This window comes from Schistocerca americana, chromosome 5, assembly GCF_021461395.2.
Source record: "Schistocerca americana isolate TAMUIC-IGC-003095 chromosome 5, iqSchAmer2.1, whole genome shotgun sequence".
NCBI classification, from domain to species: Eukaryota; Metazoa; Arthropoda; class Insecta; order Orthoptera; family Acrididae; genus Schistocerca; species Schistocerca americana.
Genome location: NC_060123.1, coordinates 137,747,942 through 137,774,790, shown reverse-complemented (window position 1 = coordinate 137,774,790; position 26,849 = coordinate 137,747,942).

The following is a 26,849-nucleotide window of genomic DNA, read 5'->3' as shown; positions in this document are numbered from 1 at the left end:
AAAAGGAGCTCTTGGAATGGAAAGAACAATAAGAAGGGACTAATAACAGTAACTGCATATATAATTTTCTTTTCTAGTACTTGGTAATTTTTTGTAGAATTAGTTTTTGTGGTGCACCACTTTAATTACATAGACATTATGATGTGAATATACATTTCCCTTGTCTGCATTGTTGTCTTTATTGTAATATTTTTTTCTGCTTGAGCTATGTCATGTTTAGATATAAGTTATTTCATTTGCTGCTGCTGTTTGCCAGGCATAGTGTTACTGAATTTGACTTTGTGTTACTCTGCTAAGCCAGTTTACTACTGATTTATTTTTCTTGTTTGCTGCTCATTGCCTTATATTAGTTCTAATATTGTTGCTTACTTTGCCAATTTGTATTTTTTTGTCCTTGCTGTTTGTGTTAATTTGTTATGTGCTGCTGCATTGCCTCGTCCCTTGGTATATATATCTGAGCTCAGTTGATTTAAGGTAGCTGAAGTGGGGGTAGACTATATAAGAAACTAACTATGATGAATTGAAATAAATGCATTGAGAAGCTATAAGAAAATGGTTTGGCCAAAAAAGTAGTGTACAGCGGAGAAAAACTATTTTCGAAAGAGGATGTGAACAGAATACAGAAAGCATGCTTGGATAGTATTTTTTTGGCTGGAGCAAATGTTGAAATAAGAGGGACGATCTATGGAATGAAGTTTTGGGTTGGACTGCAGTACCAAATGTTACACTGAAAACAAACCTCGTCGTTTCCTTTTGTTTCATCCCACTATGTGTTTGTGTACCCTTGTGTATTTGTTTTCTTCCTGTCTCTGTGTACTGTTTCATAGAAATTTTTCTCTTTTAATACTAAGCTACATTCACCATGATGAGGAATACTGTTATCCTCAAATATAATTTGCATTAATAATATGTTATTTACTTCGTAAAAATGTTTAGACATTATTTATTCTGTTTTGTTTTAATGCTCATGTGTGAAATTCATGTTTCGAAAACTATTCTCATTATTTTATATATTCACTTATGTCATAATTCCCGTAACACTGATGCATATGTTATTTAGATTCTTTTGTAAAGCCTGTACTACAAATGTTATCTGCACTGTTCTGTTCTTTAATGATGTAGTTTGTACCTTATGTAATTGTATTCTTATGTTATAAAATTGTAATTGACACCAGTTCATCATATTATTAACTTGTAAGTTCCATTTCACTGCACACGTTTCTGTTGGTCATAGTATATGGACAATATGTGAGAAGTAGGGAATGTTAGTGTTTGCACGTGTGTTAATCATTCAGCAAGGGACTGGACAACAGCATTGCTGGTTCTAAGGACAATTCCAAAAACTTTGTGAGTGCACAAGTGGTGGTTATGGACTTGCTATATTATCCGCAAGACTCTTCAATGGTGATTGTGCACCTGCACAGTCACAACAGATGGCTGCTGGCCATCTCTACAAGGACTACAGTGGGTCTGCATCTTTGATAACCCAACAATACCATTATTTCTACAAGGACTACAGTGGATCTACACCTTTGCTGACTCACCAGTACCATTATTTCTACAAGGACTGCAGTGGGTCTGCACCTCTGGTGGCCCACCAATACCACAATCTCTACCAGGACTACAGTGGGTCTGCTCTGTGATGACCTACCTACCAATACTCTTCAAAATTTCGACTGACTCTGCTGTGCGTTTGCTCTGTTGTGGACCAATACCTGTCTGCATGTCAAGAGTCAGCACTGTCTTTTCGTTGGAAGGACAACACTACTTCTTCAAGACTGCATGGAAATCCACTACTTCCGTGTGCATTTTCTTTTACTGCTCAGCCTTTGAGAAAAACACTGCAATTTTACTGTGATGAATGATCAGGACTGTCTTTATGGACTGTGAGAAAATTTTAGCATTTGACCAACATTGTATCAGTAAGTGTGTGCATTTGATATCTTTGTTATTGTAATTATGAAAAATTTTATCAAATCATTATTGGCCACTGCCCAAAACAATTTGTAAAATTTTTTGTGGGGAGCATGGGGGCTATGTAAGTAGGCTGTTTAGGTTTTCTTATTGGTAACGCCACGTAGCGCTCTGTATGAAAATCACTGGCTGTGCTGTGTGCAGTCTGTGGCTGGTTTGCATTGTTGTTGGCTATTGTAGTGTTGGGCAGCTGAATGTTAACAGCGCATAGCATTGCGCAGTTGGAGGTGAGCCGCCAGCAGTGGTGGATGTGGGGAGAGAGATGGCGGAGTTTGGACATTTGTAAGACTGGATGTCATGAACTTATATATATATATATATATATATATATATATATATATATATATATAATGATTTTTCAACACTATTAAGGTAAATACATTGTTTGTTCTCTATTAAAATCTTTCATTTTCTAACTATGCCTATCAGTAGTTAGTGCCTTCCGTAGTTTGAATCTTTTATTTAGCTGGCAGTAGTGGCGCTCGCTGGATTGCAGTAGTTCGAGTGACGAAGATTTTTGTGAGGAAAGTGATTTGTGAAAGGTATAGGTTAATGTTAATCAGGGCCATTCTTTTGTAGGGATTATTGAAAGTCAGATTGCGTTGCGCTAAAAATATTGCGTGTCAGTTTAAGCACAGTCTTGTATAATTGTTAAAAAGGGGACGTTTCAAGTCCTGTACAGGACCTGAAACATGCGGGCGTGCATTATCCTGCTGAAATGTAGGGTTTTTCAGGGATCGAATGAAGGGTAGAGCCACGGGTGATAACACATCTGAAATGTAACGTCCACTGTTCAAAGTGCCGTCAATGCGAATAAGAGGTGACCGAGACGTGTAACCAATGACACCCCATACCATCACGCCGGGTGATACGCCAGTACGGCGATGACGAACACGCTTCCACTGTGCGTTCACCGCGATGTCGCCAAACACGGATGCGACCATCCTGATGCTGTAAACAGAACCTGGATTCATCCAAAAAAATGACGTTTTGCCATTCGTGCACCCAGGGTCGTCGTTGAGTACACCATCGCAAGGGACTCCTGTCTGTGATGCAGCGTCAACGGTAACCGCAGCCATGGTCTCCGAGCTGATAGTCCATGCTGCTGCAAACGTCGTCGAACTGTTCGTGCAGATGGTTGTTGTCTTGAAAACGTCCCTGTACGTTGACTCAGGGATCGAGACGTGGCTGCACGATCTGTTACAGCCATGCGGATAAGATACCTGCCATCTCGACTACTGGTGTACGAGGCCGTTGGGATCCAGCACGGCATTCCGTATTAGCCTCCAGAAACCACAGATTCCATATTCTGCAACAGTCATTGGATCTCTACCAACGCGAGCAGCAATGTCGCGATACGATAAACCGCAGTCGCGATAGGCTACAATCCGACCTTTATCAAAGTCGGAAACGTGATGGTACGCATTTCTCCTCCTTATACGAGGCATCACAACAACGTTTCACCAGGCAACGTTGGTCAACTGCTGTTTGTGTATGAGAAATCGGTTGGAAACTTTCCTCATGTCAGCACGTTGTAGGTGTCGCCACCAGCGCTAACCTTGTGTTAACGCTCTGAAAAGCTAATCATTTGCATGTCACAGCATCTTCTTGCTGTTGGTTAAATTTCGCGTCTGTATCACGTTATCTTCGTGGTGTAGCAATTTTAATGGCTAGTACTGTAGTTTTCTTAAAATTTAGGGAGAGTCTAATTTCAAAGAGCCAACAAACAATTCTTCGAGAACGTCATTAACTACTTCTTCTGGAGCTTTCTATCTACATCTACATCTACATCCATACTCCGCAAGCCACCTGGCGGTGTGTGGCGGAGGGTACCTTGAGTACCTCTATCGGTTCTCCCTTCTATTCCAGTCTCGTATTGTTCGTGGAAAGAAGGATTGTCGGTGTGCCTCTGTGTGGGCTGTAATCTCTCTGATTTTCTCCTAATGGTCTCTTCGCGAGATATACGTAGGAGGGAGCAATATACTGCTTGACTCTTCGGTGAAGGTATGTTCTCGAAACTTTGACAAAAGCCCGTACCGAGCTACTGAGCGTCTCTCCTGCAGAGTCTTCCACTGGAGTTTATCTATCATCTCCGTAAAGCTTTCGCGATTACTAAATGATCCTGTAACGAAGCGCGCTGCTCTCCGTTGGATCTTCTCTATATCTTCTATCAACCCTATCTGGTACGGATCCCACACTGCTGAGCGGTATTCAAGCAGTGGGCGAACAAGCGTACTGTAACCTACTTCCTTTGTTTTCGGATTGCATTTCCTATCTAATGGGCTTTGTTATACCACAAGTATCGTCTGCAAAAAACACCAATTCTGTTTGATAAGTGCTAAGTGGATGGTGATTAACAAATAAAAAGAATAGAAGTGCACCGAAAATTGAACGCTGCGGAACTTCTTTCGTGATATCTGAAATTTTCTCTTCTTCCGACGTTATTTGGATTATTCAGTATAATTTTTTCCATCTGGGGTAGAGACAATGAAGCTGAAGGTGGATATTCTGGCCAGTTGGGACAGCCCAGCTGCCATTTACGTGGAAGTTTTGGTCTGTAATTCGAAAGGCGTAGAGCAACGCACGCAGAGGCAAAGTGTCGACGCGAGTTTCCAAGGCCCAAAGCGGGCTGCTGCGGCGCGTTTTTAATTATGGTGGAGGTGTCGCTGTTAGCGGTCAGCCGCCCACGTGCCGGCCGTGTGGGTAATAAATCATGGCATCTGATTGCAGGCGGCTCTAATGACGCCCGCCTGCCGGAGACCACGGGCGAGTCCGGTGACTGTTCCCCCACAAGTGCCTCGGACAGGCCGGGGGCAAACCGGAAGCCGGACAGTTGTGCTGTTCAGCCGTGACTTAGTGACTGGCGTGCAGGTGACGGCGTTCCGTTCACTTTTCGCAGTGTAGGGGTGTGGTCTGACCTCAGGAGATGTCGAGAGGAAGGACAGTTGACAGCTTAATCCTCAACCGACTCTGGCGCCGTTAGATGAAAAGAATGGAGGAAGTAATTGCCTTTGGCATTTCTTTTTTCTTTTACAAATCAACCATCCACAATCCCGAAGCCATCTATGGTGCCCACATATAAAACAGGTGAACGGTTGCCGAAAATATTATTATTTTAAACTGAATCCTTGATATCTACTAGTACATCTATAGACGTAGTAGTTGATAAACCCGGCGTTGGCCCGGTATTCACTTTTCCAATTTTTTATTAGAAAGCCGGCCGCTGCTGCTGAGCGGTTCTAGGCGCTTCAGTCTAGAACCGCGCGACCGCTACGCTCGCAGGTTCGAATCCTACCTCGGGCATTGATGTGTGTGATTTCTTTAGGTTAGTTAGGTTTAAGTAGTTCTAGGGGACTGGTGACCTCAGATGTTAAGTCCCATAGTGCTCACAGCCATTTCAACCATTTTTATTAGAAACGAGAACAAAAAACAAGTTATAAGTGTAGTATACAGATTAAGAAATACGATACCGGACAGTTTCTGTACGCTGGGTACAGCTACTTCGTATGTCTAGAACGGGATTTATGGCTCTATCGACGGATACTGTTCCAGCATAGCCGGTCTGTGTGGCCGTGCGGTTCTAGGCGCTTCTGTCTGGAACCGCGTGACCCCTACGGTCGCAGGTTCGAATCCTGCCTCGGGCGTGGATGTCTGTGATGTCCTTAGGTTAGTTAGATTTAAGTAGTTCTAAGTTCTAGGGCACTGATGACCACAGATGTTAAGTCCCATAGTGCTCAGAGCCATTTGAACCATTTGTTCCAGCATACAGCCGTTTGTCCTTCGCAGTTGAAAGCTGTTAAAAGCGCTGTCAGGTGCTAGGTATTTCCTTAATTTAACTCGACTGTAGGAGAGTCTTAGTAGTAAAGAATAAATGTATTAAAACTTGATGCATGAGGAAGCAGTTTTTTCAAGCATCACGTGTTTATGATGTCATATCTACTTCTACGTCTACATGTACATGATTACTCTGCAATTCACAATTAATGGCCTGCCAGAGGGTCCATAGAACCACCTTTAACCTGCTTCTATACCGTTCCATTCTCGGACACCGCGCAGAAAAAACGAACACTTAAATATTTCCTTGCCAACTCTGATTTCTCGTATTTTATTATGATGATCATTTCTTCCTATATAGGTGGGCGCTAACAAAATATTTTCACACTCTGACGAGAAAATTGGTGATTGAAACTTCATGAGAAGATCCTGCCGCAGCGATAAACGCCTTTTTTTAATGACTACCACCCCAGTTCGTGTATCATATCCGTGACACTTTCTCCATCATTTCGCTATAACGCAATACACAGTAACACAATTTTGTAGGTACATTCAGCGGCAATATGCGTATACGGTCTGCAAAATGTGTAGAGAATGGAGTAACTAGAAAAGAAGTAACAAATTTAAACCCCATGCGGCAGTTTCTCATTCATTTCACTGTTTCTGGCGTCATACCTTATGAACTGTGCGTGGTACCATGCATACTTCTGTAGGAGCATTTAGCAGCATATACGGATACTGTCTGCGAAATTTATTCCAAATACAATCAGTATCACAGAAGTAATACATTTAAACGTCATGAAAGATGCGGCAGTTTTTCACACATCTCATTTTAATGACATTGAAGTGTGTTCGGAAAGTAGTTCTTACTTCCAGAGCTATTAATGATTATTGTCTGACAGTAAAGGATATGAGTACCGATTACACGCGCGCGCGTACGCACACGCACACGCACACACACACACACACACACACACACACACACACACACACATACACACACACATTTTTATAATATCTGTGGATTTAAACGGTATGGTGCCTTCGGGTAGGTTACCTGTCTGTGTCACAAGGCTAGAATCGTGCTACAGTGGTTTGAGGAGAATGTTAGTGACGTGAGATTGGTGTACCGAATTCACCTGATCTGAAGCCGATGTATCTCATCTGTGACGCTCCCACAAACCAACGACCGCGATTTGCGGGAACTGTATCACCAGTGTATAGACATCTGGCGCCACATTCTTTCGGAAACCAACCAGCGACTTATCCAGTCCATGCCACGCAGAAACGCTGTTGTATCGCACTCCTAAGATGGGCCAACACCCTGTTATTAGGGTAGTCAATATGGTGTGGCCCGTAACAGTTCGTTAAATCTCCTACTGAGCGAGGTACAGTGATAAGAGTTGGAATCTACATTTAGGAGCAGAGATGAAATCTCTGTCCACCTAGCCAAGCTTCAATTTTTGGTGGGTTCCTTAAAGCACTTGACGCAGTTGCCGGAGGGAACTCCGTGGACGGAGCCCATCACTACCGACCGACCGACAGCCGTGTCATCCTCTACCAGTGACGTCATTGGAAGGGGTACCGAGAGGCATGGAGTCATTACGCCGCTGTCCCGGCTGCTGTCAGCGTTCTTGACCTGGAGCGGTACTACTCGTTAAAGTAGCTCCACAGTTAGCAACACGAGCCAGATTGCATCCCGTTCCTGGCAGCAACTGGAGTCGAACCTGGGCCTCTACATGGTAGTCAGCCGCGCTGATCACCAAGGTACGGAAGCGGACAAATTAATAGAGTGGTTCCTTTGAAAAGGTACGCTCCGTCTTGCTCAGCTACGTAATATCATCTCTTAGCGTAACTGGGGGAAAACGACGTCCTAATTGACATCTAAATGGCCGCCTAAGCGTTAAATAGCAACAGGTATTTAACAGGCTGCTCTCCGTACACCCCAATTCCCTGGACGAAACAGCGCTTCGAAATTCTTTGATCTCAGCTACCGACTTCATGCTCCCCGAACGTGAACCATCCAACATTAGCAACACATCCGCAACAACCTTGGAAATGCAGTGATAAGATAAAATTAAAATCTGCAATGATACGTCGAAAATAACTGATCAGTTGTATGTTGGTAGCACTGTCTTTTGTCGTCATCTTCAAGCGGAGTGGTCTTACTCCCTCTGTCAGAACACGAGGATCATAGTACGTGAGGTGGTTGACTTGCAGCAGTGTGGGACTTCGGTGAACTTTCACAGGATACCAATGCATCAAGACATTCAAGAAACATGGGAAGCTCCTCGGAGGGGACTCAAAACACAACGGGCACTTGACTATTCTCGATTTCAATGCATTTGATGATAATACTGAACCCCAAACTGCAGTATTTAACGAGTGGAAAGAGAAGCGGGAAGAAACACATCAGCACGGAGGTCGCTAGTGCTATAATCTGCAACTTGCTCCTCCCTCCCTGCACACCACACCACCACCAGAAGGTCCTGGTTTACGGATTGGAACTATGGTACAAGGCAACTGACTTCCATTAAGTCAAATAAATGGACATCCACCGAATGGCGTCAGAGGCTTCTTCAATTGTTCCTCCGATTCAACTTGACAACGTGATTTAAACGACATGTTCTTTACGTGTCAGTGCTCTAGTGATCACAAGTCCGTATACAGGGTGGTCCATTGATAGCAACCTGGACAAATATCTCACAAAATAAGCATCAAACGAAAAAACTACAAAGAACGAAACTCGTCTAGCATGAAGGGGGAAACCAGATGGCGTTATGGTTGGCTCGCTAGAGGGCGCTGCTACAGGTCAAACAGATATCAACTGCGTTTTTTTAAAATAGGAACCCCCATTTTTTATTACATATTCGTGTAGTACGTACAGAAATATGAATGTTTTAGTTGAACCACTTTTTTCGCTTTTTGATAGAGGGCGCTGTAATAGTCACAAACGTATAAGTACGTGATATCCTCCAGTGCTGACGGTATCTGCTTCGTGATACATTACCAGTGTTAAAATGGACGGTTTACCAATTGCAGAAAAGGTCGATATCGTGTTGATGTCTGGCTATTGTGATCAAAATGCCTAACGGGAGTGTGCTATGTATGCTGCTCGGTATCCTGGACATCACCCAAGTGTCCGGACCGTTCGCCGGATAGTTACGCTATTTAAGGAAACAGGAAGTGTTCAGCCACATGTGAAACGTGAACCATGACCTGCAGCAAATGATGACACCCAAGCAGGTGTTTCAGCTACTGTCGCGGCTAATCCGCACATCAGTAGCAGACAAATTGCCCGAGAATCGGGAATCACAAAAACGTCGGTGTTGAGAATGCTAGATCAATATCGATTGCACCCGTACCTTATTTCTATGCACCAGGAATTGCATGGCGACGACTTTGAACGTCGTGTACAGTTCTGCCACTGGGCACAAGAGAAATTACGGGACGATGACAGATTTTTTGCACGCGTTCTATTTAGCGACGAAGTGTCATTCACCAACAGCGGTAACGCAAACCGGCATAATCTACACTACTGGGCAAGGGAAAATCCACGATGACTGGGACAAGTGGAACATCAGCGACCTTGGCGGGTTAATGTATGGTGTGGCATTATGGGAGGAAGGATAATCGGCCCCCATTTTATCGATGGGAATTTAAATGGTGCAATGTATGCTGATTTCCTACGTAATGTTCTACCGATGTTACTACAATATGTTTCACTGCATGACAGAATGGCGATGTACTTCCAACATGATGGATGTCCGGCACATAGCTCGCGTGCGGTTGAAGTGGTATTGAATAGCATATTTCATGACAGGTGGATTGGTCGTCGAAGCACCATACCATGGCCGGGACGTTCTCCGGATCTGACGTACCCGGATTTCTTTCTCTGGGGAAAGTTGAAGGATATTTGCTATCGTGATCCAACGAAAACGCCTGACAACATGCTTCAGCGCATTGTCAATGCATATGCGAACATTACGGAAGGCGAACTACTCGCTGCTGAGAGGAATGTCGTTACACGTATTGCGGAATGTATTGAGGTTGACGGACATCATTTTGAGAATTTATTGCGTTAATGTGGTATTTACAGGTAATCACGCTGTAACAGCGTGCTTTCTCAGAAATGATAAGTTCACAAAGCTACATGTATCACATTGGAACAACCGAACTATAATGTTAAAACCTACCTACGTTCTGTACTTTAATTTAAAAAAGCTACCTGTTACCAACTGTTCGTCTAAAATTGTGAGCCAAAAGTCTGTGACTATTACAACGCCATCTATTACAAAGAGAAAAAAGTTGTCCAACTAAAACATTCGTATTTCTTTACGTACTACACGAATGTGTAATAAAAATGGGGGTCCTATTTTTAAAAAACGCAGTTGATATGCGTTTGACCTAAGGCAGCGCCATCTAGCGGGTCAACCATAGCGCCATCTGGTTTCCCCCTTCAAGCTAGACAAGTTTCGTTCTTTGTAGTTTTTTCGTTTGACGCTTATTTCGTGAGGTATTTGGCCCGGTCACGATCAATGGACCATCGTGTATATAAGAGACTAAGTAAGTTGAATTATCAATTTTCACACGTGCCATCAATGTTCTCGCATCAGGAAACTAACCAACGCGTGCATGCGTAAGTCAATGTATTTTAATTGTGCGAGGGTTGGAACTTAAATAGTTGCAACGATCTATTCACAACCGATACAAAAGAGTTACATGTTTTCGCCAGTTACTGTCCTTTACTGTAGTCACCAACTTGGTGTAGAACCCGTTGCCAGCCATGTGGAAGGCGTAGTATACCGTTAGCAGAGCCTGTTCTGTTGATGGTGCGAATGGAGCGTTCAAAAGTTATGGTGATTCTTGAGTACGACAGTGATGATGTTATCCCAACGCATTACGTTCTTCCACGACAGACCGTCAATGCACAGTATTACTGCTCGTTTCTAGAGCTCACCTGCGACCAGCTTTGCGAAAGACGCGGCGACACTTTCTGCGCTACCCACCCATCATTTTGCACGACAATGGGCGGACGCATACAGCGCAAGCTGTGGCTGCTCTGTTCGGTTGATGGACTGGGAAGTACTGTACCATCCACCATACTCCCCGGACTTAAGTCCTTGTGACTTTTATTTGATTCCGAAGATGAAGGAACCACTTCGTGGCATACGTTTCAGAGCTGTTCAGAGATTAAACAGGCAGTAGACCGCTCCATTCGCACCATCAACAGAACAGTCTCTGCTTACGGTATACTGCGCCTTCCAAATCGCTGGCAACGGGTTCTACTTCCCACCCTCGTATATTCTATACGCCTGTGATGCAAATATCAGTTGTATCACACAAGAAATATGGTGCTTTCTCCGTAATATGTACATCAAATGCGAATAAGAAAAAGGAGCAACGTTTCTAAGCATCAACAAAAACAACAATGGACACTTTTTCCTGCCAGATGGGAAGCTCCGCACAGTGACCTTGCGCTCTTTGAGACTGTGGCTGTATGAAGCAATGCAACTGTAACACAGCCTTGCCAAATCGTCGCACAACATGTCAGCATCCCCCTTTACAGCCTTGTCAAATCGTCCCGCAATATGTAAGCATCCCGCTTTATAGAATTCACTACTTAACGAGGCCTAGTGAGCAACGATGGCTGTCCTCACGGCGCCTTCCCTTGTATCCACCAGTCCGGTGTTCGTTGCTCCGGAGCTGTTCTGTGGTGGCTAAACGCCGCTAATTGCTACCCGCCGAAGTATGTGTAACTCTCAGACGCGAAGACGCGTGCCCTGGTTTACGGCAGCGGAAGGGATCGGCGCACAAAAACTCAACACGGGCTCGGCACGGAGCAGTTTATTTTGTTCTGAAAGAATTAACAGGCTGTCCTTATCTCTAAGAGGCGCCTGCGAAACGCGCACCTAATAGGCCGCTTTTCAACCGACAGGAACGCCTTCTCCTTGTTCCCTGTAATTGGGGCGCCCCAAGCCAGCGTCCGCAACATCGCCGACCTGCGGCCCGGGGAATCCACCACCGTTGCAGTAACCGTGTGGTACTCATCCGAAACGTCTAGAAAAGATTGTTTGCCCATGCTCATCCTGTTCTGCAATGTGGTCATCGAACAAAAAGTTAGGCCCCTACAGTCTTTCGCGTGGAATGACATGGAGTGGGTGATAAATGCTTGTGAAGTGTAGTGCTTAGGGTTCGCAGGGACGTAGGTGCAATAGGACTTGATGGCCATCTGGCTTACTAAAGATCATTAACGGTTTCCACAGGCGTGAAGCAGCACATAGCGTTGTTGTTTTCGCGACAGTGGCCGACAGACCTGTCGACAAAAGGTTACGACCGAAAGACGATCTTGAGGCACCGTTTCCGAACAAGCATTGTTTCAGGTCTTGGCTGGCACGAACTGCTACAAGACTACTCGAACGCTGGTTATCCACGATTACCCTTCGAGCAGAAACTCCAAAAGGATATTTGAAACAGAGGTGCCAGCGAGTAGACGCCGCGTGAATTCCTGCTCTTAAGGCAGTGATCCGAGCACGAGGTTCGCAACCCGAACCACACGCCACTGTTAAGCACTAATGAAGGACTGGGTCCCTTACTTCGATTGCACATAATTCATCAAGGTCAATCCAACACATTTATTCCAAATAACATAAATGAAGTTACATTTGAATCTGTCTGACATTAAACAGGAATTAAAAAAACAATTTCAGTATCAGCTGATTTAGTGCGCGAAGCGCGAGTTAAGCCAATAACCAGATAAACTAAACAATTCACCGTAATTCAAAAGAAAGACAAAAAAAATTGAATCAATACACCCCACTGACAAATATCCAAAAAACCTTACAATACTACTCAAAAGAATACACTGAAGTGGGGAGCAGTCATTCACCCGACAGAACACTTCAAAATGAGTTCGTGTACACAGCTGTGTGCCCCAGAAAACAGCAAGCATTAAATACACTTCATTTGACGAATAACAAATACTCATTAACATTACGCCGCTCCTGTTCGAACTGCAGTGTCCCAAAGAAACAGGCGCTTATTCTGAGAAAACAATTTTTTTATATGTTTAAATTACAGCATTAAGGAATTCGAAAAGATGTCCAATCGAACCCCTCCCCCATTTTCAGTTGAGGCATAAATCTTTCCCCTTTCTAGGCGGAGGCTGAGCTAGAAACACAGAATGCCACAAAAACACAGTTTTGCTGTGATATCTTACAGGGAACCTGGAAGCAGTAACAGACAAGAGGTCGGCACCCACAAATAGCGCAGGCTAAGAGTCAGGCTGGGAGCGCATCCTACGAGAACTTGTTCAGACTATGCTCACCACAGTCTGTAGACATTCCGGCCGAACATCCGCTTGCGGTGGCTGCCAGAAGGACGAAGCAACCGACAGGCCCACGCCGTGCTTCTCACGCAGGCACCTCAATTTGTACAAACATCTAGACCAACCATAACTCGAGACTCCCATCTCACATTGGTAGCCCAGTTTTTAAGCGCTGTTGCCTGACAAGGACTAAAAATGCGTTAATTAATGTTAACACTAATGATTTATACACATTCTGTAAACGGGGCCTGGCTAAATAGCGCGCTGTGGAGGCGGTCGCTCGTGCCTAGCGCTCCGAGCGCAGCTACGTGTGGGGCTGAGGGGTGAGAAGGATGTGCACCATGAAGGCCTGCAGCCGGACATCACTAGGGAGAAGCAGTCGCCTTGTCAGACGCTGAACGGTTTGCCGACAGTACTACTTGCGTTAATTTAAATTAGGTGTACAATAGCGTCTACCCAGTTGCCCAAAAAAGAAAAAGTACAGAAGCCACTACTTCAGTGCCATATGTGGATTACCCTACTTTACGTACCATTTAAAGGCCAAGTAACGTTATTAATATGCCACCTCTCTATTGTGAGCTGGAAAAACATTTGAACATAATTACAGCTCGAACCAAAAACACAATTAAGTGCCCTTTCTTCTGACGAATGGCGGTGAATTTTAGCTGAACTGAAGGTTACCGTTAGAGAATAAAACTGAGTTAAGAGTAAGTGGAGTGGCGACAAAATCTTTCACTATTGACAGTACTAATTATTCAAATTTTTTAAGTGTCTTAATGCAAAGGGGCAATTATTTGGTAACAGATGCGATGGACAACACTGATGCTATCAAACAAAAGTTAATCTTGTGGAGAAGTAAGCTTCAAGCTCATGACGTGAAACATCTCTTGTAATCCATGGCAGTCATTTGTGGACCAGGCCAGTTTCGCTTTTCGCTGCTAATATACCTCAGAACTTCCAACTCGAGGTAGTAGATGTACAGTGGATCACCCAACCCAACTATCTGTTTGTCCAATCCAGGAATGTGCAATAATTTGATGAAATGTTACCCCAAGAGCAATATTCTCAACTGCAATGACAAGCCGCTAAAGTTATTTCCGTGTTAGGCCCAACATTTCGTGCAAATGTTTTTTGTTCTCCTATGAAACTGACGAAGTCTCACTAATGTTCATGTTTAACAGATCTGCTTAACTCCATGCGTTTGAATGTATGACAAACTATAGTTCCAGAGTGAATACATATTCTAAAATATTATAAACATCACAATGTAATGTTAAATGCCTGTATGTAATGTTTTTTGTAGCTCCATTCACCATACTGGCACTATATAACGTATTTATTTAATCCGCTAATAAAAGTAATTGTTTTAGTGGAAAAATAGAAAGCTGAAAATAGACACACGTGATTTAACACCTGCTTATAAAAGTACGCTGCAACATTTCTGTCTTGGAAGTAGCTGCTCTGTGTTGCAATCATGTCTTCCTAAGTTTCCCGCGTATGCAGCCTTCAGCATACCCCCAGCCCACCCACAGCTTACCCAGAATAGTGCAGTGCTGGGGGATGCCGGAGATATCACAGGCTCGACTGAGCTCCCGGAACACCAGCGTCCACCAGGAGTGGAAACGTGGCCAGGCCTGCTGTAAACTGACTAGTTCTACATCGTCTGGACAAAAGAATCGCTCAAATGATCTGTGGAACATGCAGCTAACTAACTAATTAACTGTGCAGCCTATGCAACAGAGAATGTTCTGTCGTCAACTCTCATCCAACTGTTGTAATTATTTGAGGCGTAAATGACTGATGTGTCGTCTGCTTAGCTTTCCTGTATGTCCAGGTCCTTGAAAAGTAACCTCGTGAGCAGTTTATACGTCAAGGTGCCTTTTTAGATCACTCTGTTACAGCAGTAATAAGAAGTACCCAGAGAGAAACAACAATAATGAAGATGTTGGACCGGAGTTCACTCTCTCTCTCTCTCTCTCTCTCTCTCTCTCTCTCTGTCTGTGTGTGTGTGTGTGTGTGTGTTTGTGTGTGTGTGTGTGTGTGCTTGTGTTTACAGCAGTGAATAGTGCTAAAATAGGCTGAGATGAATATGATTAACCTGTGTAACACTAAATATACCTAGAACACAAACTCACTTAAAATCACTATCACTTTCTCTCATTTTGATTCACATTTATTTCCAAGTTATACCCAATAACATAGACTGTAGACATTGTCAACACTTAATGCGGTGGCATTGTGTAAGAGTGATACCCCTAAAAGGTTTCGTCGCATTCGTTTGAGGCAAATGCTGTGTTGAACCCTACATGGCCATCGTATACTTCCTTAGCCATGTTACTAACGAGTCAACCTGATGATCTCGACGGCTGTAGGACATTAAATACCGGCTTCTCCTTACAGAACTGGACATAAATAGTACAATGTACTTCTGATAAACAGACAAAAGGAGTCGATATTGTTTGACTACACGATCACAGTGTAGTCATTAGAAGTAAGGTTAATTTCGAAACCCCACCGACGACTACATCAATAGAGATAGACCGTACGCTCAAATTAGGGAAAAAAATTCGGTCTTATTGATTTTAACTGAATTAGGGAAAACAAGGAAATCTCAAAACTAGATATCTGGAAGGGTTCTAAACTGCTGTCCTCTTGAATGCGGATCATTGCGTTAACTACTACATCTCTCGCTTGGTCTCTGTCACTTGAGTCTGTTGTAAATGTAAAGTATTCAACGAGTAATGTAAGCTGGGACAACCACATAAACCTTCCCATGAGGAAGGCAAGTGGAAGACCAGTTTCAGATTAGTGCTATGACATTTCACTTATAATCGTGAGAACGGCGATTCAAGTCCGTGTCTGGTTCCTTCGAGAAGAGCTAGGCAGACTTCCTTCTTCATCTTTTTCTAATCTGAATTGCCTCTCTAATGGCATCGTCGACGGCGGCAGATGAAGCCCTATTCATAATCTTTTTTTTTTTTTTTTTTTTTTTTTTTGTAAGAATCTAAGGAAAGATTTACTCAGATACAGAAGACACCAACTTCCAGAACCTTAGTCCGAACAAATTCTTGAGTGTCGTCCAGAACAGTGGTGAGCGTTAATCACAGCTGACGGCCGCTGGCCGACTGGGCGAGGAATAGAGACAGGTGGTGCCTGTGTTACAGATGCAGGTATTTTTCCTAAGGCCAGAGCGTGCATGCTTAACTGAAGCGTGGAGCTGATTCGTTGGTGGATAAGTTTGGCGAAATGAAAGACGAATATTATCTTTCCAACTAAACTGCGCTACAGACTCTATATAGATGATGCAGATAAACCAAGTACACCATAAATATCATGGCAATAAGATAAGGTCGTTGCAACTTCAAGCATGGTTCTAGCATAAATATTGAGAAAGTTAAAATTGTTTGAATTACGGTAGATTATGAAAATAAGTAACAACTTCACCGCTTGAGTGAGGTGATCATATGAAGCGTAAAATAAAAGCTTACGATATGAGTCAACAACACAAAAAGCTACTTCCCAAATTAGGCATGTGTATAAAGAACTACGGATGAGTTTATTAAACGTTTATATGCAAATGTGCCAATACTAAAAATTCCCCACAGTATAGTTCTCTACGTAGTATGAAGGCAGCGGGAGTTTACTCAGCTTTCTTAGTGGATGAGTACCCACAGCTTACTATCTCGTATGTATCTATAATTTTACGTAAGTTTTGCCACATTAAAAAAATGTAGTGTATCATATTATTATGTTTTTTTCTTTGCTTTTCTCCCTCGTTCTTTTCTTTGCGTATATATATAATAATTTTGTCCCATAGACAACATTGATACAGAAACAAAACAAGTAGAGGTATGCTCTTCAATTTTTTAATTTCTTTATATTAATCTGTTCGTCTCTATAAGTCATAACGGGCGGACGTATTACGAGTTCCGCTGAGTTAATATTGTTAAAAAATCTGTTTGTCTCTATAAGAGGTAGCGGGTGGATGCATGAAGAGTTCTTTCACATTAATATTGTTCAAAAACGTGTAAAAAATTATTCAAATGGCTCTGAGCACTATAGGACTTAACATCTGAGGTTATCAGTCCCCTAGACTTAGAACTACTTAGACCTAACGACATCACACACACGTCCATACCCGAGGCAGAATTCGAACCTGCGACCGTAGCAGCAGCGCAGTTCCGAACTGAAGAGCCTAGAACCGCTTGGCCACAGCGGCCGGCTAAAAATGTGTATTCTAACCTGGCACTAAAGAAGTGTTATAAATGTTATTTGAGAGACTAAGTTTATTTAAAAACCATCTGTTCATCATTCCGCGACGGGCCGAGAATTCTGTATCAAGAGGATCGAAGCAAACAAGAGGAATTAGCGTGAGCAGAGGAGGGGCGATCGTCATAACCAGCTCTACGCGCAATGGCGATAACTAGAATAACGTAAATGTAATAGGTGAATGTTGATCTTAAATGCATTAAACATTGAAGGTCTGTTGATATTAGTGCCAATTAAAGTTCACTCAGGATATGTGTACCTTCCAATTTGTTTTAATTATTATTTCAAAATTTCCTTTTCAACTATTTAAGCAGCAGTTTCCAATACAAATTACATTTTAGTCCCCCTGCCACTATTCAGAAAACAGAGGAAGGCACGCTTTGTGATCAATGTTCATGACTCGTTCAGTATTATTTTGTTGTTTTAATGATGGTCGCTAATTCCCGTAATAATGTTCTGTTTTCTAATATTTTATATGTGTGTGAAATTAGTTTTAAATCTGAATGATGGTCCTGATTTAAGTGTTTAACTTGGATTCAGGAGTGTGTGATGTCACAGAAAGCGTAGAAGGTTTATAATGGAACAGACCTGGAGACATTGGAAGGTTTCAGATTGTTTATGTAATAGTAAGACCGAGAATCGGAAAACAATTGAACAGAATGGACAGCGCCTTGAAAGGAGGATATAAGATGAACTTTAACAAAAGCAAAATAACGGCAATGGAATGTAGCTCAATTAAATCAGACAATATTGAAGGAAATAGATTAGGCAATGAGACACTGAAAGTAGCAGATGAGTTTTGCTATTTAAACAGCAAAATAACTTACTGTCGCATTAGAGCGAATATGAACTGTAGATTGGCTGTAACAGTGGAAGCATTTATGAAGAAGAGGAACATCTATATAAATTTTAGTGTCAGGAAATGTTACGGGCTAAAGTCAAGCGTCTGAACGCCAGACGGAAACGAGACGGCAGACAAGGCTGTGAAGAAGACGTCGGCCAAGTGCGCGCTGACCGACCCCTCTCCAGGACGACAACGCGTCAGCAGAATCACGAGAGGAGGGGGTATACATGGAAAAGGCTGGGAGATACGGGAAGATTTCAGTTAAATTACATCATGTCAGACAGAGATCCTGAAATCAGATACTGGATTGTAAGGCGTATTCAGGAGCAGATGTAGACTCAGGCCACAATTTAGTAGTGATGAAGAATGGGCTGAAGTATGAGATACTAGTCACGGAGAACCGGTCCACAGAGAAGTGGGATATAGAAGTACTGTGGAATGAAGAGATGGTCTTGAAGTTCTCTAAAGCTAAAGACACTGCGACACGGAATAACTCAGTAGGCAGTTCAGTTGAAGAGGAATGGACGTCTACAAAAACAGCAATCACAGAAGTTGGAAAAAAATATAGGTACAAGGAAGGTAACGATGAAAGGGATACAGTAATATAAGTCGCCTAGGGATGAAATAAAAAAAAAATGTAGGGAATCTAAAGCGAAACGGCTTTATGAAAAATGTGAAGAAAATGGAAAAATAAATATTATCAGAAGGACTGACTGCATACAGAAAAATCGAAACAATCTTCGGTGAAAATAAAAGAAAGGGTAGTGACACTAAAAGTGCAACGGGAATTCCACTCTTAATGCAGAGGAGAGAGCGAATAGGTGGAAAGAGTACATTGGCCTCTATGAGGAGGAAGATTTGTATGACGTGCTAGAAGAAGAAACAGAAATCGATTTAGAAGAGATGGGGGATCCAATATTAGAACCAGAATCTAAGCGCTTTGGAGGACTTAAGATGAAATAAGGCGGAAGGGATGGATAACATTCCTTCAGAATTTCTAAAATCGTTGGTGGGAGTGGCAACAAAATGACTATTCACGTTGGTGTGTAGAATGTATGAGTCTGTTCGGAACAACATCATCCATGCTGTTCCAAAGACTGCAAGAGCTGCCAAGTGCGAGACTTGCCATACAATCAGCTTAACAGATCGAAGCTGCTAACAAGAATGATACACGGAAGAATGGAAAAGATAGTTGAGGATGTGTTAGATGACGATCAGTTTGGCTTTAGGAAAGGTAAAGGCACCAGAGAGGCAATTTTGACGTTGCGGTTGATAATGGAAGCAATACTAAAAAAAAATAAAGACGCGTTCATGGGATTTGTCAACCTGGGAAAAGCGTTCGACAATCTAAAGTGGTGCAAGATGTTCTAGATTCTGAGAAAAGTAGAAGTAAGCCATAGGAAGAGACGGGTAATACACAGCATATACAAGAGCCAAGAGAGAATTATAAGGTGGACGAGCAAGAACGAAGTGCTGGGATTAAAAAGGATATAAGACAGGGATACGGTCTTTCGCCCCTGCTGTTCAATATGTACCTCGAAGAAGCAATGATGAAAATTAAAGATAAGTTCAGGAGTGGAATTAAAATTAAAGGTGAAAGGATATCAACGATACGATTTGCTGATGACGTGCCCTGCTGAGTAAAAAGAAGAATAATTACATGATCTGCTGAATGGAACGAACAGTCTAATGAGTAGAGGATAGGGATTGATAGTAGATCGAAGAAAGACGAAAGAAATGAGTAGTAGCAGAAATGAGGACATCGAGAAACTTAACATCAGGCCTGATGGTCACGAAGTTAAGGAAATCTGCTACCTAGGCAGCAAAATAACCGATGACGAACAGAGCAAGGAGGACATCAAAAGCAGACTAGAAATGGCAAAAAGGTATTCCTGGCCAAGAGAAGTCCTCTGTTATCAAACATAGGCCTTAATTTTAGGAAGAAATTTATGATAATGTACGTCTGGAGCACAGCATTGTATGGTACTGAAACAAGGACTGTAGAAAAACCGGAACAGAAGCGAATCTAAGCATCTGAGATGTGGTGCTATAGACGAATATTGAAAAGTAAGGGGACAGATCAAGTAACGGACGAGGAGGTTCTTCACAGAAACGGAGAGGTAAGGAATATAAAGAAAACACTGACAAGCAGAAGGAACAGAATTATACGACATCTGTTAAGACATCAGGGAATAACTTCCATGGTACTAGAGGGAGCTGTAGAGGGAAAAACTCTAGAGGAAGAAAGAGATTGGAATTTGGTTTCCATACTGTAAACCGAAACTTCCTATTCGCTAGCTTGAAAACTGAGCCGGTAATTATCCATAACGAGGGAGATGTTGGGCTCAGAAAGAGGATTACGTATTAGTATTATACACTGGATAGCCCTGACAGTAAGTCTATCCTGAAAAGAAAAAGGAAAAAAAGAAGGGAAAAGCGTAGTGTGGAAGTGTTATGTAAAATGATTTGGTTTATTATGGTTATTGTTTGTTTGTTTGACCATTTTTACCTAGCTCTACTCTGTTTTGTCTAAGTATTCTTTCAATGCACTTTTTAACTTCGTTTTCGAGTATGTGAGCTTTAGTAATATCTTTAATTTCCTTGGGCAACTTATTGTATAGGTTTAATCCTCGGTAGAATACGCTGTTTTGTGTTTATGTTTATTCTTTCTTGGTAAATGTAAGCCGAATCTAGATCTTGTTCCAAGATCATTGACAGAGCTGTTTGTGCAGCCATTACCAATATTTTTATATGTACAACTGACAGGTAAATACTCTCATATGGTGTTTCTAAAATCAACAGTGTTTTGAACAGATCTTTACGATGTGCTCGTTTATTACTTTTGGCTATAATCGGTACAGCTTTTATATTGAGTATGGAAACTGTATACATTTGTTCCCCCAAAAATGTTCCATGTCTAAGTACGTATGAATAGTATGTAACTAAAAAACACTGGCTGTTACATATTGATGACACGTCTCTGAGGGCATAACATGCTGATTACATTCTGCTTTCAAGTATCTCTGTGTGTTCACACCACTTCAAATGAGTGTCAATAACCATTCCTAGAAATTGTGTATTTGCTATGCATTCTATATAGGTCCAATCTGAATCTAATTTACCTTTTGTCATTTTCCCTCTTTTAACTGAAATTCGTTACAACTGTTTTCTTTATCTTCAATGTCACTTCATTGCACAATGACCAACTGTAAACGCCCTTGACGATATCATTTGCTTTTTGTACAAGGAATTCTCTTGTTTCCCATTGGCTATAAAGCTGCTGTTACCAGCGAAGAGGATTTTTCTCTATTACTAACACTACTGGGAAAGTCATTGATGTATATCAGGAACAGTATAGATCCTAATATGATACCTTCGAGAAATTCTACATTAATGTATTTTGGTACTGATAACGTTTTTACCGTAATTTTATACTTATTTAAGGCGTTTGTTACCTCTAATATTTGTACTCTATCTGCCTGGTGTGATTGGAACCAGTCATTAACTATGCCTTTTATCCCCAATGCTTCTAGCTTATTTGGTGGTATCTTACGGTCAACACTATCAAAAGCACTATAATGATCTAAAAATATGCCTGTGCCACGCTCAATCTTGTCAAGAGTATCAATGATCACTTTTGTGACTCCTGCTTTGGGTAGTTCTATATTTCTGTCACTTTGGAAGCCAGATTGTTATTTATTTAAGAGGTACATTTATTATAGAAATTCAGTACTCTGTCTTTGGTAATTCATTTTATTACTTTCGAGAATGGTGACTGCAGGGAAAGAGGGTGGTAGTTTTGTGTGTCCTCTGGATTACCTTTGTTCAGTAGAGGTACAACTTTTGCATGTTTTAGAAGCTCTAGTCATTTCTGATGTGGATGAGTCACTTATCATTTGTTAAGGAAGCTTGTGTACTCTGCATGCATTGTTTCAGCGTACACATTGGTACTACATCTAGACATACTGATCTTTCACCTTTTCAGGTTCAAATGGCTCTGAGCGCTACGGAACTTAACTTCTGAGGTCATCAGTCCCCTAGAACTTAGAACTACTAAGGACATCACATACATCCATGCCCGAGGCAGGATTCGAACCTGCGACCGTAGCGGTGGTGCGGTTCCAGACTGTAGCGCCTATAACCACTCGGCCACCCCGGCCGGCTCACTTTTTAAGTTTTGTACAGTTTTATTGACTTCATTGCACTTAGTTCGTAATTAATTACAAGTGTTATATTTTTTTTTGGAAATTTTTGTTAGAATTTTTCTGTAATTCACGTAGATCGCGAGATGGTGTAGAACATTTATTACTTTGTCCCGCTTCCTTATAAGTATCTTATACGCATTTGTTTGTCTTTTCCTGTTTCCTTTTTAATGACATCCCAAACCTCTTTGCTTTTATTCTCTGCATTGTACAATACTTTGTAATCAAAATAAATCATTTTGTAACTGTGACGGGAATGTGAGGAGTCTGGCACATTACGACTGTTTTTCGTAGTACTTAGATACTTAGAGTTTTGGGAGGACGTCTTAATAATCTTTTTTTGTGAGACATTCATAGTGATGAGTATAGTTCGGGAAAGTTCAGTTTAAATAATGTTGAAAATTTCGAGGATTTCATGTTTACACTAGTTTCCCTATACACTTAACCCCAACTCCGATTTGTTAGCTCCTCAGAAAATCTTATATTTTTATTTCTAATACAGATCTTTTGTAGGACTGCAGTTTATGGAATTTTTTTCTACATCCGATTGTACTGCTATTATTTAGCAAAAATGGTCTGATGGTTCAAGATCTTTTACAGCTACATCCCACTTTCCGCTGTCCAAATTTGCAGACACATGGGTGGATTACTGGATACCGTAAACCTTCGCTGTAGGAAACAATATGGTTCAGAAAACAAGACACACAAAGCAATAAAGGCGACCACGTAGGTACCGTGTTCCTTGACTGCCGAAAGGTTCAAAATGGTTCAAATGGCTCTGAGCACTATGGGACTTAACATCTGAGGTCATCAGTCCCCTAGAACTCAGAACTACTTAAACCTAACTAACCTAAGGACATCACACACATCCATTCGAACCTGCGACCGTAGCGGTCGCGCGGTTCCAGACTGACGCGCCTAGAACCGCTCGGCCACACTGGCCGGCACTGCCGAAAGGTATTTGATACAGTTACGTACGGCCACCTAATCAACAGAATACGAGTGTGTGGAATATTAGACCAACTGTGCGACTGGACTGAAGATTTTCTAGCAAACAGGACACAGCATGCCATTCTGAACGGAGAGAAGACTTCAGGTGTAAAAGTATATTCGGGGGCGCCCCAGGGAAGTTTTGTATGACCATTACTTTCCACAGTACCTGTAAATGATCTAGAAGATGAAGCCAGAAGTCCCATGAGGCTTTTTCGTGGATGATACTGTTGCACACGGAGATGTCGCGGCGCTATAAAATTATAGCGGAGTGCATAACGATCTGCAGAGGATCGATGTTGGTGCAGGGAGTGGCAGCTGACCCTCAGTATAGACAAATATAACGTGCTGTAAATACATAGGCAGAAAGATCATTTACTGTATGATCCCAAAATTTCAGAACAGTCACTGGAAGTAGTTGCCAAATAGTAGTTAGGCCTACTTCCATAAAATATCTAGGAGTATGCGTACTGAGCGAGTTGAACTGTAACGACCACACAAAATCAATCACAAGTAACGTAAATGCCAGACTGAGATTCACTGGATGAATCCTCGGGAAATGCAGTCCATCAACAAAGGGAGCAGCTGACAAAACACGCGCTCGACCAATAACTGGATGTTGTTCGTCAGTTTAGGATCGGTACCAGAGAGGACTGAGACAGGAAATAGAGGAGATCCAAAGAAGAGCGCCACGTTTCGTTACAGGTTCATTTAGTAAGCGCGAAAGCGTCACGGAAATGCTCAGCCAAGTCCAGTACTGGACGCAGCAAGAGAGGCGCTCTGCATCACGTTACGGTCCTAAGGGTGTACATTCCTAAAAAGAGTTAATCAATATATTGATTATCCTGCGTATATTTCGCGAAAAGATCATCAATATAAAGTTAGAGAGCTTCGAATCCACACGGAGGCTTACCAGCAATCTTTCTTCACGCGAACCATGAGCAACTGAAACAAGAAAAGGAGAAAACGACAGAGGTACACGTGAGGTGGCTTGCGGAGTGCAAATGTAGTCACTGTAGTAATCCTTGTTATCGGCTCTGACGGATATTTATGAGGGTGCTACCGGTTTCATTTGCGATATTGCTGTTTATGTCTCCAGACTAAATTATGCTGATCTGTACTTGAGACTTTATCTAGAACTTTTGTCATTTTGTTGAAACAAGTTTCCACACTGCCACAGGGTGATACGCAGACGAAATGATTATTTTCTTGGTGACTCCACACTCTCTAACTTCGATAGCTGATGTAACAAAACGTTTGCTTCACTTTCTATTATAAGGTCAAATCTAGATTTAAATTGTGTTCCTTTTCTGATATAATGGATAATCCTCCACCCCCCACAGTACGAGTCTGTGCTTTCACACAAAAGGTAACGCTATATGTTGGATTTGTGTGTCTCCACGCCGGTGGTCAGTGACACAAACTACTGTTGAGTTCAAACATTGGAACTCGACTTCACATTACTTTATTTTTTATTGATTGATTGTTTTGATGAAGGGTTGTTAAGTCTGTGAAAAGTTTCATGTTACTTTTTCGAACGTTTTTCTTTCCAACATGAGATATAGTCTGTGTCGCTTGGTGTGTTAGAATCTATCTTGTGATTATTTCGTACATCTACATCTACGTTATTACTCTGCTATTCACAATAAAGTGCATGGCAGACGGTTCAATGAACCACCTTCAAGCTGTCTCTCTACCATTCCACTCTCGAACGGCACGCGGCAATAACGAGCACTTAAATTTTTCCGTGCGAGCCCTGATTTCTCTTATTTTATCGTGATGATCATTTCTCTGTATGTAGGTGGATGCCAAAAGAATGTTTTCGCAATCGGAGGGGAAAACTGGTGATTGAAATTTCATGAGAAGAACCCGTCGCAACGAAAAACGCTTTTGTTTTAATGATTGTCACTCCAATTCACATATCATGTCTGTGACACTATCTCCCCTATTTCACGATAATACAAAACGAGCTGCCCTTCTTTGTACTTTTTGGATGTCAACCGTCAGTTCCACCCGATGCGGATCCCACACCGCACAGCAATACTCCAGAATGGGGCGGACAAGAGAGTCCTAAGCAGTCTCTTCATTAGACCTGTTGCACCTTCTAAGTGTTCTGCCAATGAATCGCAGTCTTTGGTTTGCTCTGCCCACAATATTATCTACGTGATCGTTACAATTTAGGTTATTTGTAATTGTAATCCCTAAGTATTTAGTTGAATTTACAGCCTTCAGATTTGTGTGACTTATCGCGTAATCGAAATTTAGCTGATTTCATCTCATGTGAATAAATTCACACTTTTCCTTATTCAGGGTCAATGGTTCAAATGGCCCTGAGCACTATGGGACTCAACTGCTGTGGTCATAAGTCCCCTAGAACTTAGAACTACTTAAACCTAACTAACCTAAGGACAGCACACAACACCCAGCCATCACGAGGCAGAGAAAATCCCTGACCCCGCCGGGAATCGAACCCGGGAACCCGGGCGTGGGAAGCGAGAACGCTACCGCACGACCGCGAGATGCGGGCTATTCAGGGTCAATTGCCACTTTTCGCACCATATAGATATCTTATCTAAATCATTTTGCAAGTCGTTTTGATCATCTGATGACTTTACAAGACGATAAATGACAGCATCATCTGCAACCAGTCTAAGACGGCTACTCAGATAGTCTCCTATGTCGCTAATATAGATCAGGAACAACAGAGGGCCTATAACACTTCCTTGGGGAACGCCGAATATTACTTCTGTTTTACTCGATGACTTTCCGTCTATCACTACGAACTGTGACCTTTCTCAAAGGAAATCACGAATCCAGTCACACTACTGAGGCGATATTCCGTAGGCACGCAGTTTGGTTAGAAGACGCTTGTGAGGAACGGGGTCGAAAGCCTTTTGGAAATCTAAAAATATGGAATCAATTTGACATCCCCTCCCGATAGCACTTATTTCTTCATGAGTATAAAGAGCTAGTTGTGTTTCGCAAGAACGATATTTTCTGAAACCGTGCTGACGATGTGTCGATAAATCGTTTTCTTCGAGGTACTTCATGATGTTCGAATACAGTATATGTTCCAAACCCTACTGCAAATCGACGTTAGTGATATAGGCCTGGAATTCAGCGTATTACTCCTACTTCCCTCTTTTAGGCATCGGTGTGACTTGAGCAATTTTCCAGTTTTTAGGTACTGATCTTTCTGTAAGCGAGTGGTTGTATATAATTGCTAAATATGGAGCTGTTTTAATAGCATACTCTGAGAGGAACCTGACTGGTATACAATCAGGACCGGAGGCCTTGCCTTCATTGATTTAAGCTGCTTCGTTACTCCGGGGATATCTACTTCTATGTTTCTCATCTTGGCTGTTGTTCTTGATTGGAATTCAGGAATATTTACTTCGTCTTCTTCGCAGAAGGAGTTTCGGAAAACCGTGATTAATAACTCTGCTTTAGTGCCACTGTCATCAGTGAC